Source organism: Rhipicephalus sanguineus, chromosome 1, assembly GCF_013339695.2.
Source record: "Rhipicephalus sanguineus isolate Rsan-2018 chromosome 1, BIME_Rsan_1.4, whole genome shotgun sequence".
NCBI classification, from domain to species: Eukaryota; Metazoa; Arthropoda; class Arachnida; order Ixodida; family Ixodidae; genus Rhipicephalus; species Rhipicephalus sanguineus.
In genome coordinates this window covers 40,310,998-40,324,727 of record NC_051176.1, presented here as the reverse complement: position 1 = coordinate 40,324,727, position 13,730 = coordinate 40,310,998, and the positions used below count along the sequence as shown (strand labels likewise).

Sequence of the window (13,730 nt, the reverse complement as noted above, 5' to 3'; positions counted from 1 at the left end):
ATAGCTTAGCATACTCACCTGTCAGGTATGGTAGCGTTCTTTTCTTCTGTCCATCTTTTGCTTTAGTTTTCTCTTGTAAAGGTTGCCTTCATGGCACAGCTGACAATTGGCAGGTTGGCAATCATAAAACTTGGCATAAAAAGCTTTTCAGGCATTATGTATGCACAAGATAAAAAGTATTTCTTGCAATGCTACTATCTTGTGTCTTTGTTAGACACAATGTTAATGAGAACTAACAGACAATAACGCCAAGGAAAATATAGGGGGTGTTATCTGCAGTATTTAGAATATAAATGTGAAGAAAGTAAAGTGGACGAAAAAATGACTTGCCGCCGGCAGGGACCGAACATGCGACCTTCGAATAACGCGTCCGATGCTCTACCACTGAGCTACGGCGGCTGTCATCCTCCCGTCCACTTTCTGGGGTATATATGTTGATTTAAACCAAGGAGTGTTAGTCAGCGTCAGTCGCAGCCATGGCGGCAAGTGTGGAACACTCTTTTTTTGCCTGTTGGCATCACGTAGCACGTGATCTTCTTACGAGCTGGCAGCTGACCAATAATCCCTCGCATACTACCTGAAGGCATTAAGTCTGCCAGGACGAGACCCTCGCCTTGAATGAATGAAAGCAGATGGTTTTGAAGGGCTCGTTTATATTTGTTAGACACAATATTAATGAGAACTAACAGACAATAACGCCAAGGAAAGTAAAGGGGGTGTTATCTGTAGTATTTAGAATATAAATGTGAAGAAAGTAAAGTGGACGAAAAGATGACTTGCCACTGGCGGGGACTGAACCTGCGACCTTCGAATAACGCGTCCGATGCTCTACCACTGAGCTACGGCGGCTGTCATCCTCCCGTCCACTTTCTGGGGTATATATGTTGATTTGAACCAAGGAGTCACGTGTTTGCCATTTTTTTTTTAATAGGAAAGTGACCTATTAAAGGGACCGACAACTGCCCAGAATATGAAATGAGTTGACTCCACTGATGTAAAGATTGTCCGTTGCACTGACTCAAACCAACCCTGTTTTTTCATGAGAGATGGATTTATATCTTTATTTCTTAATTGAAAGTTGCTAAAAATGACCTGTGGCGCCTCTGACGGCAAAAACATGAATGATCCGATGAAGACGGCCACGTGACCGTTGATTGTTGTACAGGGTCGACGATTTTTTTGTTAGTATTGAAATATTGTTTGTTTCTTTATATTAAAAGGTATTATTCCATAATAATATACATATAGGCCTGCGTTAGTAGTATGCATTAAAGTGACGCTGCCTTCGCGTGACGTAATGATCCCATGCTCGTCAGCGTGTCTTGAGCAACTTTTCAGCGTGCTCATGCAACCGTGCACACAGTTTCCAGGTCGCTAAGATTTTGGAGCGACATACAGAAACGACGCGCGCTGCTACTCGGTGCAGCCGTGCATATGCGCAGTTACGTTTTCGATTACTTGGCTTGGCTCGTGTATCGAGAGAGTAACGACGCCGGTACAAGCCATCCATGACACAGGCGCAGGCAACCTTGGGCGCAGGTGCACACAACGCTGTACAAATACCGGGAAGGTGTATAAAGCCACACCTCTCATTGCAACAGCTTGCTATTTTCAAAAATGGTTGGAAAGCTCAAAATAAAGGTGGTTAAGCATAGTTACAGTAACTCCTGTGAAAGCAGAACAACGACAGCTTTCACAAGGGCTAGCGGCATCGCTGTCAATTCTCAGCGTTGCTGGAGCAAGCCTCCATGCGTGTTTAGAGCCTTTCAGATCGAAAAATACTGCTTGTAAAATAACTACGTGCTTTTCGGATAAACCACTGCAGCTACAAACGCTACGAAGGGTGAGCTTCCTGTCACGCCGTAAAAAACTGGGTCGAGAAAAATCAGTTGTCAGTGCCCTTTAAAGTATGAGGGCAATTCTCTGAAGTTGTTTGCAAAGCGTGTTGTAGCTCTGTGCTGCATTGGAAAATTGTTTTGAAGGGATAGACAACCGCTCAGAGTATGAATATAGATAACCCCACTAATCGAAAGATTCTCTATTGTATTGGCTTGAAGGAACCCTGTTTTTCTCATTAAATGCAGATTTGTATTTTTATTGCTTCACTGAAGTCGCAAAAAATTACTTTTGGCGCCCCACGCAGCAAAAAAGCGAAGATGCACATGTTCCCCATCATGTGACCTTTTACTGGTGTATGCGGTTAATTGTCTCTATATTAGTGTTGAAATGGAGGGCTCTCTTTTTTACTATAATCTTTTCGAACTTAAAATGTGCAGGTACGCCTTCGTTTGTACTGAGCAGAACAGGGGCGCTGCCTTTGCTTGACGTATGATCTGATGCTCATGAGCGGAAGCATGAAAATTGTTAGTTGAGGGCCTAGCAGCAGCAGTTGGAGAAGTGCGAGGAGCGCCTGGCTCGCGAGGCGGTGAAGGGACTTCACATGATGACGAGTGTCCGGAAAACTTATTCTATCTGCTTTTTATATTCAAAAACAGTTGAAAATGTCAAAATGAAAGTGGTTGACTACAGTTGCACTCGCTCCTGAGGAAGCAGAACGTTGAGCGTAACGAACAGTTTGTGGGGAAGGCTATTGGCATCGCTATCCTTCTCAATGTTGCTGGAGGAGGGACTCTGAACTTTTTCAGTGGCTTCTCATATAAAAAATATTATGCTTACAAAATATCCATGCGTTTTTGGAATCAACCACTGCAGGTTTAACCACTACCAAGGAGTAGCATTTCGATGCGCTGTTGAAAACTGTGTCGAGAAACATCGGTTGTCAGAAAGGAGTACTGACGCAAAAATTTCGCATCTTGTTTTTTTCTGTTGTAATAAGTAGCTTACGACCCACCTATCATGACTGGAAACCTCGTTTGCTCAAGCATACCTTGGTTATTTGTTTAGAGACATTTGTGAAGTGCCCAGTCGCAGTTTCACTTTCAGAGAGTGCCGAGAGAGGCCAGATCCAGCTTGTTTTTTTTTTTCTTTCTTTTTGTAAACGCAGATGGCCACAGAAGCACACAAAACAGTGATGCAGTCGTGGCATTGTGTGCACGTGAACATTGATGTTTACAACTGCAGGAGACAGCGCATGCATGGAGCATGGCACAGCCAACATAAACTCTTGACTTAGGTTGTTGTTGGTTGTTTACATTGAAACCAAGGGGAGGTTGGTGCCATCAGCTGCTCCATTTCACGCGAAGTTGTGTGATAAACACTCTAAAATTGCTTTTAAATTTGTTCTGGGCTATATGAGCTATTGATATTTTGTAGATGGTGTGTGTGGCCAACACAAATTTATCTGACAGGTTACCTTGCCTCAAAATTTTTTGTCAGTGCTCCTTTAAGGCAGCACTGTTGTGCCAAAAATAATTGCCATATATCTAGCCATTGAACTTATATTTGTGTTCTGGGCCAGTGTAATGCAATTACTTTCCTTCCATTTGCACTAAATCTGATGACTTGCACTGATAGGCCATTACTTCCAGTAGTGACAACTCAAAGGTAGTTGAGCTTGCGAGAATAATTAGAATAGAACTATTGCATTTTTTCTTGTTTGCTTCTTTGCTGTATGTGTAGTAAACCTCATGCATAGGAACTTTCAGTGTATCAAAGCTTTTTTCTTTAAACTTACGTTCCCTCTTTGAATGCAGAATTGCTGTATGATTATTAAAAGCTTTATTGAAAGGTAAATGAATAGTCATTTACTGGCCGAAAATGACTGCTCAGTTACCCTCAGATTCATTGTCATAGATGTACCTAGCTTCATAACCTTTCATGGTTTATTGTGAATGTGCACTGCTTTGTTTGAGGATGTCCTGAGGTTTGTTTTGACTCGTTTATTTTTAAATGTCTGCAAGGATTTTTTTTTAAATTTATGGATGCAAAGTGTTCTCATTAGCTAATTTTCTAATCTAAGGTGTTGCCATTAAGTTTACATTGTATATCAGCTTTGGTGCGGGTCCTTAGGTGCTGTAGGAAATGTGTTTACCCCTGTAATGGATAGCACTGTAACAAATCGCATCAAGAGGACTGTATGCAGCCCTGATAGCAGTGCAGACATTTGGGGGAGTTGGTATGGCTCCATTGTCTGATGTAGGTAGTGCAACACTTGGCAAAGGTGACAAATTCGTGAACACGGGGTGTCACTAGAGCCGAGGCTCTAGTGACACCCCACGTTCAAGAATGTTTAGTATCTTCAAGCCTCGATTTTTCCCCTGAACTCCTGCCTTACTAAACAAAGGTGAAAGAACACAGGAGAAGTGCCTAGTCGGCTCCCGGGCAACCTCTGCAAAAAGTTCAAGTGGGTAAACGCTTACTTTGCATTGACACAGAGTGAACAAAAGTGTCGCTCTTATTCCCTACACACACAAAATTTCGCGTGGGGCGAAGAATGTAGGCAGCCATTTCAATAGTCTCTTCCAAGCTCCAGGTAGGCTTGTACACATTTGTTCCATCATCCAAAAAAATAAAACTGTGATATGAAGGGGAACATGCGCTCAAAACATTCAACATTAAGCATCACAATGTGTTTGTATTTTGATAGCAGTGTTTAACGTTCCTTCTGGTTGCAGGAGGGCTAACATTGTCCAGATGGCCCTTTGCTTAAAGGGACACTAAAAAGAAACACCATTTTTCACATATTAGTAAATTACTCTTTCACAATTTCAAAATCACCATGTTTGCCACGAGAAGATGTTTAGTGAGCGAGAAAACGCTCGAAAAGAAAATGCGGTGGCGACGCCACCTTGAAATTTCTGCACCAAACGTCGTGACGTCATAGATTTTGATGGCACCTACTAGGTCCTATGTAGTTCCCACACTTGTGCACATTATAGAAAATAAGTAACAGATCACAATTACAATTACTTCTTTTAAAGGGCCCCTCACCAGGCCACATAGCAAATTTTAGTTAGACGCTGGAAGTTGTTGTGTGCCGAATGATGAGCAGTATGGCGCAAGAATTTTTCAAATCGGTTCATTACGAGCTGAGAAAAACAATAATTTGTAGCGGCGCGAAACCATGATGCGAGGAGGCGAGTTTCAAACCCTTGCCACTCGCCCCGTGTAGCCTTCGCAAGCCAAATCCCTTCCCTGCCCTCTTCACTTGACACATACGCATGGACACGTCACGCGCATGCATGGTCACGTGCGCATGACGTGCCCGAGCCAGCCCGAGCATGCAAGCGGCGTTGCACGGCCGCTACCTTTTTTTTATGTAGCGGCCGTGGGCGTTTTGTCGGCGTTCCCTGTGGTGTACTGCCTTTTTTTGCGGGACGGGCATGAAAGTTGAGACATTTGTACGGGCACGAGAGTGGTGGTATCATGAGCCAGTGCCGCATTAACGTTTACTTGGACGCGGTAAAATAAATGAGCATAATGAGTGCTCGAACGCGCCAGAACATTACTTTCGTTTCCAGGGCTGGCGTCTGCTCGATGCGCTAACCGCGTGGACACGGAACGCATGGGAAAGGGAGGCACATTAGCCCCGCATCTCGCTGCAATTCACAAAAAAAAAAAAATGAAAAAGACTCGCACATTCCCTTTGTGTGTCTCATTATTCCTCTCAAGTTTTATTAACCTATTCTAGCAACAAATTACACAAAGTACACATGTCGTGTCAAATAATTATCGCAGTGTCACGTGCTACTGTTGGCGACGTCAGAGCACAGTCGTCTACGTAGAGGAGCGACGTCAGAGCACTACCATCTACATAGGGCCATTTTCTCATGTACGTCATCCCCTCATTCTCTAAAGTGCGCGCCCGCGAGAGGAAGGGCAAGCAGCGTTCACCTTGAAATTTGACCCATTTCCGCGGCGCGTAGCGTTGCAAAATTTGGCAGACGTGATCGTTAACGCCCAGTGTATGCATTGCGCTCGTTAGCTCAAAATTGTCAAACCTGGTGAGGGGCCCTTTAAGGTGTAATTGGTTACAGTGGTCAACAACGGCCCCATAAAAGTAACTGAGCAATTACAGAAATGTAAATCGGTTACTTTTTTGATGCTTTCCTTCGAATTTTTATTGCCGTAACAAAATAGAGAGTTTTAGGTAGATAGGGAAATATGGTACGCAAATACGCTGCCGTATGACGGTACCGCTCCTCATTTCCAGGTCGTCGACCTTTTGCCGGTGAAGGCACCCCAACACCACAAAAGCTTTTCCAAAAATTACTGTGGGTATGTCACGCCTCATTGTTGCCCGTCAGCCTACGCATTGTTAACGAGACACCTGTCGTTTGGTGTACGCATTGTCACTGGAATGAGGAGCGGCAAAAGCACAACCAGCAGGAAAGGACGAACGCTACCGTACTGCCTTACCGTATTTGCGTGCCGTTTTGCCGTAACTTGCTAAAACTCTTTACTATCACAAGTTTACGTAAACCACAACGAACTACTGTGGCTAGGGAGAAGGCTGGAGGCTTGCGTGAAGACTGGGAGGCTTACTGTGGCTTCTGTGATATAGTGTCAAATATTGTTAACTTTCAACAGGAGTTGTTTTTCAACGTTGTCATCGCTGGTTCCTCGTTAAGAGGTCAGCTGCTACACTGAACACTCTCTCAGTGCATGCGCTGGAGGGAAGGGTGGTATTATAACGTAGGAACACTTTGCGCACCAGCTTGTAGTTCTGTAGGGCTTCGATGCTAGTGTGCATGTCCTCTATGAAGCGTCGCGCTTCGCTGTTGCTGGCGCTCGGGTAAGGCATTGCAGGTAAGGCCAAGGAAGAAATGGAAAAATAGGCTCTGTAGGGACCCCTCGTCCTGTCGTACGGGGCTCCCTACAGAGTAGTCGCATATTTATCGGGACAAAAAACTGCTGTAGAAGACTGGTTACAACTTGACATTGGAAAAAAAAATTAATTGATTACCGGTAATAAATTACGAGAAAACATAATTGAATTACCCAGAACGTTACAGTTTCGAAAAAGTAATCGATTATATTGCAAAATTACAATAAAACGTAACTGATTACAAGCAATCGGTTACTTGTACCCTGTTACGTACAACACTGATAGTTCCTAATCAATAAAAATGTACATTGTCCTCTGAGGGGGCCATAGACTTTACATAGCAAGTTTCAGGAAATTTCATTGAGCGAATGTTGCCAAAATACACTTTGAAATTCGTGACGTCACATGTGGCAGTTTCGGCGTGAAATTTAAAATTAAAACTTTGACCTTGATTTTCTCCTATATTATTAAACCTATGATGGTGAAATTAACGACATTAGAGTTCCCAGAGTACAGTTGATCAATTTAAACTAATTAGTTGTTTCTCTTTAGTGTTCCTTTAAATGTACGTCTCAGAGAGCACAAGAATAACGTAAGCACTAATCATAGTTCCCATTTAGCTTTACCTTGCAGTTCATGTAAATGTGTACGCTTGCTCTGATATACCACATCAGATTAAGCTGGCATGTGCAATCATGGAAGCGTTTTTGATTCACAAAACTGGTGATATGTGCATCGGTGGTGAGTCTCTCGCTCTGTCACAGAAGGTGATGTCTGTTTTAGGGAAATATTATCAAAACTGTAACATGTTATGACACCTTTGGAACGCCTTGTACACCTTTTGGGGTTTTTCTATAGTCATTATGGTCTGTTAGACTCCCACATCCTAAATTTGGCAATGTGCAGCTGGGTGTATGTTTTCTGTTTGTGTTTTCTTTGCTTTAATTAAAGCTTCACTTGCGAGTACGCACTTGTCCTGTGTGTTCTTTGTTGGTGCCTTCATCACGTCATGATAACAAATCGCCTCCCTGTCTTTCCTCTTCTTTTGACTCGCTTGAGAAACCTTCACAGGAAGGTACCAGCTTGCATTCGGTTGAGATTCCTTTTTGTTTTGCAAGTGCCACTCGGCAGTGAAAGGTGACTCTGCAGGGATTTTCATAGTTGCGCAAGAATCCATTGATTCTGTAGGGGAAGTGTTCCTACGTGAACATGGAGGGCCCATTCCAAGCACGCTGCATAAGCACTGTTGTATGTATAACTGGGTTTTAAATAAATTAATATGACTGAAGCAGATTGAGTGCACTTATGCGAGAAGAATTGGGATGATGATGATGCTTATGTACGGATGAAAGTTATGAGGCACTTCAAAAGCACTTACAATGTAGGAATCACGATGAACAACTCTCCATTGATCATAAGTCAAATGGTGGGAGTGATATGTGAATGGATGATCTCGTGGGCTTTCTGCATGGTATCATTTCAAATTCTGTCAACACATTGCCACACAAATGTCCTTGCTGATATTACATTTATATGTCATGATTTATTTCTGGTTAAAAATAAAAATAAACACAAGGGTCACAAGCACGTGACGATTCCTTAACATAGATACCTGTCGCGATCCCTGTGACGGTCATTAATGAGGGCCATCCGCTGTACTTGCTGTGTGTATGAGCATGTGTTTGTGTTTGTATGGGGAAAAGAAAGATAAACAGCGGCAGGGTTTTGTGGGTGAAAGGAGAGGAGTAAGAAAATTGACAGGGTTTAAAAATGACGTAGTTGCAGTGGCTGCCTCCAGGGTGTGGAAGAGATTGCTTCACTTTTCATGTCTTTGTGGAAAAAAAAGTAGGTGCAGTTGTGCATTCCTCCAGTATGAAGCACACCCTTGGTCTTAATGCAGTGCAATGGCTTACAAATATTGTACTGATCACCTCTGCCTTAGGCATGCTGGGGAACCAGTTGACAATGCTCACGGACTGAAACACTACATCAAAAGTTTGAGTATAGCAATTGGTATACGCAGTTGTCTGAGATAGCTACATCATGTGGCTACAAATCTTGCCACTGACGACGTTTCATTATGTGAGCACTGTACCACAGCGGAGACATCCCATAATGGTCTCTGAGGTTATAATTAGCAAGCACATTGCTATCAGGATAAGCTATTTCTGTCTTTGGTCCAAGAAACAGGACGGAGTAATAGACAAGAGGCAACAGAAAAGGGCCACTAGACAGGTGCATACTGATCTCGCGAGTCAATCATGATCGTAACTTTTCTCCATTGTCTGTTTCGCTGTGACTTGCATGATGCATCTCTAGGAGCATGTGTGGCAGGTAATGGAATGGCATCGTGTTTTCATGGTTGGACTTTCAAAGCGACCAAGTACCCAATTGGGTAACGTTGGCTAGAATATATGAGCGCATCGTATAATCTTCTCGTCAAGGCTGCTAGTCTCAAGTAACAGGACATAATGTGTGAGAACAAACCAGTGATTATAATACACGCAGGAAATCGCTCATACAAACCAACCTGTAGGGTGTAAAATATTTCAGTAGCTTCATTGGTTCACATCCACATTTACAACATGAAAGATACCACATGACGAGAAAGAAAAATGAGCACTGCCTTTAATAACAGTGCAGGATATAATCAAAACAACCAAAGGAGGAATGTGGGTAGAGCAGTGGAAAAAATTAGGCGACAAAATAACACATGAGTTTACAGAAATTGCTTGAAGACTGAGCTTCCTAGGCTGTTTTAACATTCTGACAAGTTTTCTTTCTTCTTAGTTTATTTATTTTTATTTATCTTTTTTTTTTCAGTGTTCTTGTCACTCTGAAACATGGATGGATAAACAAGGGGGATGAGAGCTTAAAGGATAGAATTCCATCTTGGTTTTGTTAGTTTCATATGAACTAAAAAAAATAAAAAGCTGAGAAGTTTTTTCCAGGTGAGATTATAACCATTGTCTGGAGGCAGCTGCTGCTACAGCCGCATCACAAGTTTTCAATCCATCTGCAGCTTGTTTTAGTGGCACTACTGTTCATATCTGTGTGGCCACTCACCCTTCTTTTTCTTTTTACACCTTAAGGAGCCGTAAAAGTTGCACTTGCTGTGTTAAGTAGGGTTAAAAATGTACTTGTCATATATTACCATATTTTTCTGCAATGACATTTCAGACAGTTGAAGCAAATGTTTTTTTTTTTTTTTTCAGTCGTCAAAGTTCATGAATTCTTTGAAAAATTTTGAGGAGGTTTGCAATTGTAGTAAGACTTATTTGGGCGAGTTGGTTCATAGTTCTTCAAAAGCACAGTGCTAATGAAACAGAACAAGAAGAAATGTGATGTGGCCTGTGTTTCTTCTCATTCTGTTTTATTTATGCTGCTCTTGAATTTCTGATATGGTTGTTATGGTTGTTGCTTGCTGGGTTTTTCAGCTATGCGGAAAGCACTGCTTCAGGCAGCAATGCCCATGGCTGCGAACACCAAGCAGGCATTCCAGGGGCCTATTCTATTCTTTACGAGCATTCCTGCCATTTGTCTTGTTCTGCATTCCTACGACTCGCCATGTATGTGCAAGAGGGTCTCATAATGTCACGCAAAACTTTCCGAGCATTAGGTCGTAGCCGTTCGAGTAAAAGAAAAACGCAAGGGTGTATCTCTCACTGTCACATACGTGCTTACGGTACTTATCGGCTGCCCCTTGTCTTGAAGGCTTGCCAGGCGCCGTGCACTATCGGTGCAGAGGGGAAAAAAAGAGGCTCTCAAATCTTGCAGCACATTGTACGTCCTTTTATCAGGGCTGCGTTGAAGGGCTGTGGAAGATCTTGGCACGTGTTATTAGATGAGCTTGCATGCCTTCGTTGCGCAATTGTCCTTGTTTCTTGTTTTCTCTCTTGGGCCTTATCTGGCTGAAAGATTAATGAAATAAGATGCTGTTCAGTACATGCAGTGACTGGTGCCTTCACTGCTGTGCTTATTCTTTTTTAATTGAGAGCTGGCACGGTTGCACGATGCATGTGGTGTTTGCCTGCAGAGCACCCATACTCTGGCAGAAAGTGGGCAAACCTCGACTTGTAGCAAGACATTGTATGTTTTCTTGTGATTTTGTATTTGTTTCCACTCCTGCAAAAGCCCTGTTTGGGGTTGACAGTATAAACAAACAAACATACAAACCCAGGAGGTCAGAGTTATCTGGAGGTCTCCACTGCAGCATCCCTTATAATCTTGCATATACGAGGGCGGTCCGATAAGTACTTAGCCTCCAAAAGAAAAACGAAAATTTTGGAATGGTCTCGATTTAATTCTCAACATCGTCCCCTTTCAACTTCATACACTTGACCCAGCGATCCTCCAACTTCTTGATTCCGTCAAAAAAATACGTTTTCTCCTGAGCTGCAAAGCAGGCTTCTGTGGCGGCGATAACTTCTTCATTCGACTCAAATTTTTGTCCGGCGAGTGACTTTTTCAAGTTGGGAAACAAGAAGAGATCACTCGGCGCCTAATCTGGAGAATACGGTGGATGGGGCACCACTTCGTAGCCCAGTTCGACCAACTTGGCCGTGGCGATGGCGCAGGTGTGAGCTGGCGTGTTTTCATGGTGGAAGAGCACCTTTTTTTTCACCAAATGTGGCCGTTGTTTTTCGCAATTTGGCGTCGAATCGGCCCAGAAATTTGGCGTGGTAAGGTCCTGTCACCGTTTTACCCTTCTCAAGGTAGTCGACGAGGATCACACCTTGAGAATCCCAGAAAATGGCAGCCATCACCTTTCCGGCCGATGCGACAGTCTTCACCTTCTTTGGAGCAGGTTCTCCGGGTGCAGTCCACTGTTTCGACTGTTCTTTGGTCTCTGGTGGTACCAGTGGAGCCATGCTTCGTCGACGGTCACAAAACGACGCAGGAACCCCTTCGGATTACGCTTAAACAGCTTCAAACACTGCTCTGAAGTGGTCTCACGGACGCGCTTGTTGTCCGGAGTGAGCAAACGCGGCACCCATCGCGCCGACCGCTTTCTCATGCCCAAAATTTCATGCAGGATATAATCCACGCGGTCTTTTGAGATGCCTACTGTCTCAGCTACCTCGCGCATCTTCAGTCGGCGGTCTGCCAATACGAGGTCGTGGATTTTTGCCACGTTATCGGCCGTGGTAGCCGTTTGCGGGGCCCCTGGGCGAAGCTCAACAAAAACCGACGTGCGACCACGTTTAAACTCGTTGAACCAATTTTTGACGGTTGCCATCGAAGGAGAAGACTCACCGTAGACGGCATCCAGTCGCTCTTTGATTTAGCTGCGCGATTTCTCTTCCAAAAACAAGAATCGAATCACCGACCGATATTGCTCTTTTTCCATTCTTAACGGACACACGAAAATCACCTGCTTCCTCAAGCGGCCAAAACAAAACCGCGAGCCCGATTCGACTGGACCTTTGCATGTGTCCCTCTAAGAGAGCGTACTCAACCTCGGTATATGTCTCATGCGATAGCGTCGCGCTCTCGCGGTGAGGCTAAGTACTTATCGGACCGCCCTCGTAATCTCGCAGTTTTTTTTTCTTTCCTGTGAACCCATTTAGAATTTCACCAGAACAGCCTTCTGGGACGGTTTGGAAAAAGATCCACTTTGTGTGTCCTTGAATTGGTAAAACTCGGCGTTCTTCTTGTTGCATCGCTCCGTTTGCAGTGAAATCGGCTGAAGCTGGCAGAAGGGGGGGGGGGGGGCGTATTAAGAGCATCACGTATGCACAAGAAAACTGGTTGGAGCACACATAGCATGCACTCTCAGATGCTTAAAGGCCAACTCCGGTGATTTTTTGGCCACGTCAAAGTAATGGTGCTTTTATGTTCCTGAGACGCTCCTGTCACGTGCCCAATAGCAGAAATACTCAGCAAATTGGAGAATAATTTTAAATAAGCAAAAAAGCGCAACACCGAAACCGAAACCCAACCGAGCATACTGTCTTCGCGTGACGTATAAGTGGGGACAAAACCGGAAATCATGCAAGGCATGCCAGTCCCGCCAGCGCCTAGTATGAAAGCTGTGAAAGCGGCAAAGAGCAGACGCTCGGTTGAAAGGTGACTCCGTTGGAAATCTTGTGTTTGACTGACCGTGTCACGTGCACAAGCTGAGCTGTCGGAAAATGACAGCTGCAATCCCGACGCATTTGGAGGCCAACTATAATGGCCATTCCTCTTCGATGAAGTGGAACACACCTGTTTAGCTCTTTGCTTGCCTGGTTGTGCATTCCACCACCAGATGGCACCACCTGTCCAGGCAGCTCAAGTTTGTGGAGCCGTGAGCGGGTAAAATGCTATCGCTGAGAAGTTCGCGGACTAATTCTAAAGCTTCTTGATATTGCTATGGGAAGAGTGCATAAGTTTGACAATAGCGGCGTTCAACATTGCGTTGGTACGGCCGAAGGAATTTAATATAAGCCAAGTATAAGCCACCTTTCGCAGCATTACGTTACGTTGTTTCGCACGATGCGCAGCTCACCGTATACCGATAGGCCCGGTCATGGTGCACCCTGTATATGCTACGGAAGGTGTTTCCGTGGTGTTCACGCATGTGCATTCTTTAGCCGGTACGGTATTACCGTACTTTCCGTGCGGTAAACCGGCATTGCTAGCTAAAACACTCTAATATAGAGATGCAGGCTAATCGTTAGGTGCGAGTGTTTCGTGACTGCCAACGGGGAATCATGTGCAGCCCACAACGCGACACCACTTGCCACCCATTGCACGCATTACCACAAGGAACTGAAATTCACACGCCCAGCCAACCAAGCGCTCGCCAGACACTCGCGATTGTTGCCTTGTGGATAGCATATGCTCTAGGGACACCTCGGTTCCGTCACTTCCACTTAACAAAAATGACGCCACGCACACGATGTTGCCAATAATTCTGGGAAGCGAGGTGGGGAGAGTCGGGGCAATCAATAAAATTAATTTGCAATGAATCTGCTTATGTCTCAAGCTTGTAATTTGGCATAAATAACGGGAACATGAA

General features: G+C 44.1%; 1 protein-coding gene across 6 annotated transcripts in view; it reads left to right on the top strand.

Moving 5' to 3' along the window:
* LOC119390759 (xenotropic and polytropic retrovirus receptor 1-like) overlaps positions 1-13,730 on the top strand; it is a 137,354-nt gene that overhangs the window by 3,882 nt on the left and 119,742 nt on the right. The gene's annotated exons all lie outside the window — the stretch shown is intronic.